This window comes from Clinocottus analis, unplaced genomic scaffold (assembly GCF_023055335.1).
Source record: "Clinocottus analis isolate CAN_PGR_092001 unplaced genomic scaffold, fCliAna1.0.p SCAF_2, whole genome shotgun sequence".
NCBI lineage: Eukaryota > Metazoa > Chordata > Actinopteri > Perciformes > Cottidae > Clinocottus > Clinocottus analis.
Genome location: NW_027175931.1, coordinates 14,401,590 through 14,409,122, shown reverse-complemented (window position 1 = coordinate 14,409,122; position 7,533 = coordinate 14,401,590). Strand labels below are relative to the sequence as shown.

At 54.6% G+C, this 7,533-nt stretch overlaps 1 pseudogene; it reads right to left on the bottom strand.

Annotated features, from left to right (window-relative positions):
• Positions 1-425: 425 nt before the first annotated feature.
• LOC137790125 (piggyBac transposable element-derived protein 4-like) lies at positions 426-2,494 on the bottom strand (annotated as a pseudogene).
• Between the last annotated feature and the right edge of the window lie 5,039 nt (positions 2,495-7,533).

The following is a 7,533-nucleotide window of genomic DNA, read 5'->3' as shown; positions in this document are numbered from 1 at the left end:
AGTTGTAAAAGCAATGAGTTGAACAACCAACTTTCAGGTAGGCAAAAAAAAAACAAAAAAAAACTCCCCCACAAACGGAAGTGGGGCCTTTTCATACACAGTTTATCGTCACAGGTTCATCTCCCCTCGTCCTAACATGTGATTCGCTCTATCCTGTTAGGAGGAGGAGAATCCCGTGTTGTCATCTTTTCTCACAGAAAGAGACGTACAACAACCAGTCTGCTTCTCTCCAATGTCAATATACTGATAAACAGGTGTGGGTGTTGAGAAGTGCTGCTGTAGTTGTAGATACAACTACAGCAGCATGACTGTTTTGTACTGACGTTGCTAACATAATCTGAACTTCACTGGACATGAATATGAAAAGCATCTACAGGAATTTTAGATTTATATTATCATGGTATAGCCCCCAGCCAACGGCCGGTTTATTTCACACACGTCGGGCTGTACGCCAGCGAGCAGCCCTTGCAGATGTACTTGTTGCACCCGTTGCACACGGTGTGGGTTTTACAGTCCTTTTTGGGCGGGCAGATCTGACACCTCTTCCGCTGACTCGCAGCCCAGCGCGACACGTCGGCGGCGAGCGTGGCGTCCTCGGGCCCGTCGCTCGCCCCGGCCGCCCCATCATCCCGCACGGCTTTCAAGACGGCGGCGGACGCCTCGGTGCGGGGCGGACGCTCCCGTCTCTCCATGAACGGAGCCACGAGAGCCCTTCCCAGCCGTTCGAGAAACACCCTCCTCTTGTTCCGCTTGCCGGGCAGCCAGCCGGGGTTGAGCTCTCTCCACACGACGAAGGCGTTGTAGGCGGACACGTCGAGGACGTTGTGGAAGACGACCAGGGGCCAGCGCGCGGTCATCCTCCGGCAGCTGTACGTCCCGGTCACCTTGTCGAGGTTGTCCACGCCGCCCTTGTTGTGGTTGTAGTCGAGGAGGATGACGGGCTTGGCATCCGGGTGGTCGCTGACGTCGCCCCGCGGGTGCCGCATGCTCAGGAGCAGCACGTTCCTGCCCTTCTTCGGGGGGTAGGAGACGAGCGTGGCGGCAGGGGCGAAAGCGAACCTTGACGACGGGACAGCTCTCCGCCGGGTCGCGAGCAGCTCGGCCGGGAGCTCCCGCCTGTTTTTTCGAACTGTGCCCACCACGGTGTTGTCCCGGAGCAGGAGCCGCCGTCCGAGTTCGTAGGAGGTGAAGAAATTGTCACATGTGACGTTGCGCCCCGTCAGTCCCTCGGTCACGACCCGCAGCCCCAGGTCCTGCGACCCGCAGCCCCAGGTCCTTCTTGGGGCGTCCGCCGCCGCTCGGCTTTCCCGTGTAGACTTGCAGCTTCCAAGCGTAGCTGGATTTGGTGTAGCAGGCGACCCAGGATTTGATCCCGTACTTGGCGGGCTTGCTGGGCATGTACTGGCGGAAAAGACAGCGGCCTGTCGTTTGGAGGCGGAAAGGAGGAGCAGAGAGCAGTGGTGACGAGAGGCGACGAGAAGCGAGCAGAGGATGGAGGATGGAGGAGGAGGGGATAGCGCAGAGCAGAGCAGAGCAGAGCAGCAGAGCAGAGCAGCAGAGGAGACCAGCAGAGGAGAGCAGCGGCGATGAGAGGAGATGAGAGGAGAGGATAGCGCGGAGGAGAGCGGCGGCGGCGGTGGCGAGACTAGACGAGAGGATAGTGAAGCAGAGGAGAGCAGCGGCGACGAGAGGGCGATGAGAGGAGACGAGACGAGAGGATAGCGCGGCAGAGGAGAGCGGCGGCGACGAGAGGGTGACGAGAGGAGAGGACAGCGCAGCAGAGGAGAGCGGCGGCGACGACGAGAGGAAAGCACATTATCGTCGTCGCCGAAAAGCGGAAGCCGTACGGCCGAGCGCACCTACCTCTGAACGGAACCAGTTGCTCGTCCACCGTCACTTCGGGCCCGGGGTTGTAGAGAAGCGGCAGCCGTCGCACCCACGCGTCTCGCACGGCGGCCAGTTTGTCCGTCTGGCGCCTTGCGCCTCTCGTCTCGCGGTCGTCGAAGCGCAGGAGCCTGGAGTACTCGCAAAAGCGCTTGAGCGACATGGTGGCGCGGAACACGGCCCTGCCGATCTCGGCGTCCCACAGGCTGGCCGCGGCCTCGCCCCAAGACCTGTACACGCCCGCCAAAATCAGCAGCCCCACATATGCTCGCAGGTCGGTCTCGTCCATCCCTTTCCAGCCGTCGCCGTATTTTCGGGAGCCCTCCACATTGGTCATGTCCAGGACGATCCTCTCCACGTCCGGCGCGACAAACATGCGGAACGTCAAGGTGATGTCGCGCGCGTGGGACTTTGCGTACGCGGTGGGCCCCGGTGGCCCCGGCGCGGCATCCGGCGATGGGCGCTCCTCTCGCTCGTACGCCGTCGAGGACCTCGACATTTCGCCGCTTTTCGACGAGAAGGTCCGTCTTTCGCCTCGAGGGGCTTCCTCTCCGTCCGCTTCCTCTTCCTCCTCGACTTCTTTTTCTTATTCTCCTTCTCCTCCTTCTTCTTCTTCCGAAGACGACATATCGCGCACTCGTTCGGATTCCTCTTCTTTGTCGTCCACATTGTCGTCTGCGTCGTCGTCTACATCGTCGTCTACGTCGTCGTCTATGTCGTCGTCTATGTCGTCGTCTACATTGTCGTCTACATTGTCATCTACATCGTCGTCTACATCGTCGTCTACATCGTCGTCTTCTTCTTCTTCTTTGTCCGATTCCTCGTCTTCTCGTTCTTCTCCACTTGCTCCTCCTCCCGATGGCGGCGACGACGACGACGATACATCGGTCGCCGGGTCGACGAGCAACCTCGGTATCGCCGCAACCTTGTTCTTTTTCTCCTTCTCCTCCTCCTCCCCCTCCTCCTACTTCTCCTCCTGTTTTGGAGGAGGCCACCTCGACCGCGGCCTTGACCTTCTTCTTCTTCTCCTTCTGCTTCTTCTCCTTCCTCTGACAACGGTGACGCGTCGCTCGCCGGTTCAACCGGCGTGATGGCCTTGGCAGAGTTTTGGCGAAGGCCACCTCGACCTTGACCTCGGCCTCGACCTCGACCGAGGCCTCGACTGTGTTCTTCTTCTTCTTCTTCTTCTTCTTCTTCTCCTTCCTCTGACGACGGTGATGCGTCGCTTGCCAGCTGGACCAACATTTTGACGAGCTGATGTGTGTTGAATCGAGGCTCCATCATGTTGACTTTGGCAGAGTGGTGACGGTGGGGGCCTCTCCACCAGCAGCGCACAACCTGAAAAAAAAAATGTAAACACTGGGCACCGGAGACAGTATTTAGCTTAGTTTCTTTTTTTTCTTTTTTTTTCGTCGACGCCTACGCGAGGTAATGTCGAAGCCGAGGGCAACCGAACGGTCGGTGAGATACAGACGGGCGGGGGTGAGGCGAGGCGAGGTGCGGGGCCCTTGGGCGGAGGCAATATCGTTTGGACGAAATAAAAGACGAGTGACCCTCGATCGCGGATGGAACGCGTCGGACATGTCTTCCGCGAACGGAGGCGAGAACGCGCCGGCCCGCGCCGATTCGCCGACCGCCCGACAGCGGCCTCGGGAGGCAGACGGCCGTAGGAACAAAAGACGCGAGCCGGCCGGCCCCGATCCGTACTTTGACCGGGACGCGGCCAGGCTCGCCGCGGACGACGACGGCGCAACGTTTCCTCGCGAAGCGCGGGGCGGGTCGAACGGCTGGAACGCGATCCCGTCCAGGCCGATCGAATGGGCTCTGGCCGCGACTGTGCCGGCCTGGGACGATTCCGCTCCCGCTCGAGAAGCCAGGCGACGGGTGATGTTTCCGCAGAGGGCGGACCAAGCGCCGCCGCTCTTAAACGACGTTTCACACTGAACAGAGTTGAAAACTAGATTTTCTAAAAGAATTCATTTTTTAACATTTTCCATCAAGAAAGTGTCTCACAACATCAGAACTTCAAATTGTATGATATTTTCGTACGACGACGTTTCATACGACGACGGCACGGCTCTCCGCTGGGTCGCGAGCAGCTCGGCCGTGAGCTCCCGCCTGCTTTTTCTGCTCGAATGCTACGTCGGTCGCCTGCGTTTTGAACTGTGATCCTGTGTCAGACACATTTGTGCGTGTGTGTGTGTGTGTGTGTGTGTGTTCTGTGTCGTTGCTTGTAACACTGGAGGTGATGACTAAATAAAAGATTTAAAACAAAATTTTAAAAAAAACAATACAATGCAACTGTCTTGTCATTTCTTTATTTATTTTTCCCTTTTTTACATTTGGCATACGGGATGACTTGTAATACAACGTAAAACTCAGGTCATTTCGACCCGAGGACGAGGCCGAGGGCTCGCTCAAACTCGGCAATAAACGCGGGTCACTTTGACCCCAGGGACGACGGCGGGGGGAGAGCGCGGCGATAAACGCGGGTCAGTATGACCCCAGGGACGACGGCGAGGGGGGCAGGGGCTCGGCGATAAAAGCGGATCACTTTGACCCTAGGGACGACGGTGGGGGGAGAGCTCGGCGATAAACGCGGGTCAGTATGACCCCAGGGACGACGGCGAGGGGAGAGCTCGGCGATAAACGCGGGTCACTTTGACCCCAGGGACGACGGCGAGGGGAGAGCTCGGCGATAAACGCGGGTCAGTATGAGCTGAGGGATGACTTCGACCCGAGGACTAAGGGCTTTATAAATACATACGTACATGCATACATACGTACACACTGGCAGTGGGTCAATATTGACCCTAAGACCGCAGGAGGATGCACACAAATACATAAACACTCGAACGTGGGCCTTTTTGACCTAGAGGACAACAGAAGGGTTAAGAGCATAAAAATTAATAAATGCAGCTGACTGGCAGTGTAGTAATGGAATCTTCAGGTATTCATGGAAATCATCATACAATTACAAGGTCCGATGTTCCGAGTCACTTTCTTGATGGAAAATTAAAAAAAATTATTTCTTTTGGAAAATCTAGTTTTCAACTCTGTTCAGTGTGAAACGTCGTTTAAGAGCATACAAATGAGTAAACCCAGCTTACGGGCAGTATAGTGATGAAAGCTTCAGGTATTTAAGAAAGTATCATACAATTTGAAGTTCCTGGCTTCTCTGGTTGCCTGGAACATACTAGTATGATCTGGCACCAGATCCAAACAGCTAAGAAGGACAAGAGAGACCTCTATGTCATCTTCCTCGACCTGGCCAATGCCTTTGGCTCAGTTCCCCATGAACTACTCTGGGAATCATTCAACTTTTTCCACGTACCAGAACCCATCACTGCACTGGTAAAGGCTTATTTCCAAGACTTGCAATTGTGTTTCACAACACCTGACTTCACTACAACTTGGCAGCGCTTAGAAGTGGGCATAATGGCAGGCTGTACAATTTCCCCCTTGGCCTTCACTATGGCCATGGAAGTAATCATCAGGGCATCCAAATGGGTGGTGGGTGGTGAGAGAACTAAGGAAGGTCTCCGTCTCCCACCTATCCGAGCATACATGGATGACATGACTACACTGACCACCACTGCAGCGTGCACCAGGCGGCTACTTGCAAAACTGCAGGATAACATCAAGTGGGCCCGCATGAAAATCAAGCCAAGCAAATCCCGAAGCATCTCCATAGTCAAGGGACAGCTTAAAGATGTGAGGTTTTGCATTGGAGGTGACCCAATACCAACGGTGTCTGAGCAACCCATCAAGAGCCTGGGTAGATGGTACAGTGAAAGCCTCCGGGACAAAGATCAAGTGCAGCAAATAAGGCAGGACATCGCTGACGGTCTTGAGAACATCAACAAGACCCTACTGCCTGGGAAGCTCAAACTTTGGTGCCTACAGTTTGGACTTCTCCCTCGGGTAATGTGGCCACTCACCGTCTATGAGGTCCCAATAACAACAGTGGAGAAGATGGAGCGAACTATTACATCATACGTAAAGAAGTGGTTGGGTGTCCCACGATGTCTGAGCAACATCGGCCTTTATGGCAAAGGGGTCCTTGAACTACCTCTTACAAGTCTAACAGAGGAGTACAAGTGCTCTAAAGTTAGACTTCAGATGACATTGAAGGACTCCAAAGACCAGACCATTAGCAAGGCTGCACCCCCCCTACAAACTGGACGGAAATGGACATCATCCAAGGCTGTGCAGCAAGCAACATCAGCACTGAGACACCAAGACATCGTAGGGAATATCCAGCATGGAAGAGGAGGCTTTGGCCTGGCAGCAAGCAAACCAACGTTCCATAAGGCGACAACATCTGAACGCAGGAAGCTGGTGGTCGAGGAGGTGCGCAGACAGGAGGAGACTGCAAGAAATGCAAAGGCTGTCTCTCTTGCAAAACAAGGGCAATGGACGCGGTGGGAAGGCCTGGAGAGGAGAAAGATCAACTGGAGTGAGCTTTGGAAAATGGAGGCAAGCAACATCAGCTTCATCATAAGAGCTGTTTATGATGTACTCCCATCACCAAAAAACCTACATCAATGGTATGGCGAGGACCCGACCTGCCCCCTCTGCCCATCTCCAGCGACTCTCAGGCATATAATGACAGGTTGCAAGACCAGCCTCTCACAAGGCCGTTACACCTGGAGGCACAATCAGGTCCTCAAGAGTCTGGCTGCAGCACTTGAGACAAAGAGGACTGCAACCAATTCATTACCCCCAAAAACAAGCAAGCCCACTAAAACAACTACATTCATCCGGGAGGGACAGAAAAGGCCCAAGCATCCTCCTACGAAGCCAGAATCTGGATACCTAGCCATGGCCCGGGACTGGAGGATGCTTGTCGATATTGGCCAGCAACTAATTTTTCCATCTGAGATTGCGGTTACCAACCTTAGGCCAGACATGGTATTCTGGTCCCCTTCAAGAAAGGCTGTGTACATTATAGAGCTCACAGTCCCGTGGGAAAACTCTGTTGAAGAGGCCTACGAGCGTAAGAAACTGCGTTACACAGGGCTGGCAGCAGATGCAAGTCAGCGTGGCTGGAATGCAAAAGTCTGGCCAGTTGAAGTGGGATGCAGAGGATTTGTGGCTTCTTCCACCATCAGGTTGCTGAAAGAACTTGGAATCCATGGACAGGCTCTGCGGCAGAACGTTAGAGCACTTTCTCAAGCAGCTGAAAGAGGCAGCCAGTGGATCTGGATCAAACGGAAGGACCCTTGCTGGGGTATAACTTCATGACCATCCCACCCCTACCCAACACAATTCAGATCCCTCCAACTTAAGGAGGGCATATAAGGTAGGCGGTCAGCTGTAGAGCTGGCTCAGGGAAGAGGACGCCCCTGCCTTGCATAGTCCCGTGGGAAATCTTATTTGGGCATGGGACACAAGCTAAGGCCTGATCACCCTTCGGCTGGCCACCTTTGATGAGGGTGTTTAGTGAGTAAAGGCCGAAACACCCACTGATTCGAAGGCACACTACTGAGGATGTGTCCCAAAAGTGACATCATAACCCAGCTTAAGTAAACCTCCCATGCCACTCTCTCAACATCACGACGAAGCTCATGTGAGTGCATACCATCTACTGGCACAATGGACAGTTTTTAACATCTCGTCCCGTGTTTTATGATTCCGATGTTCTGA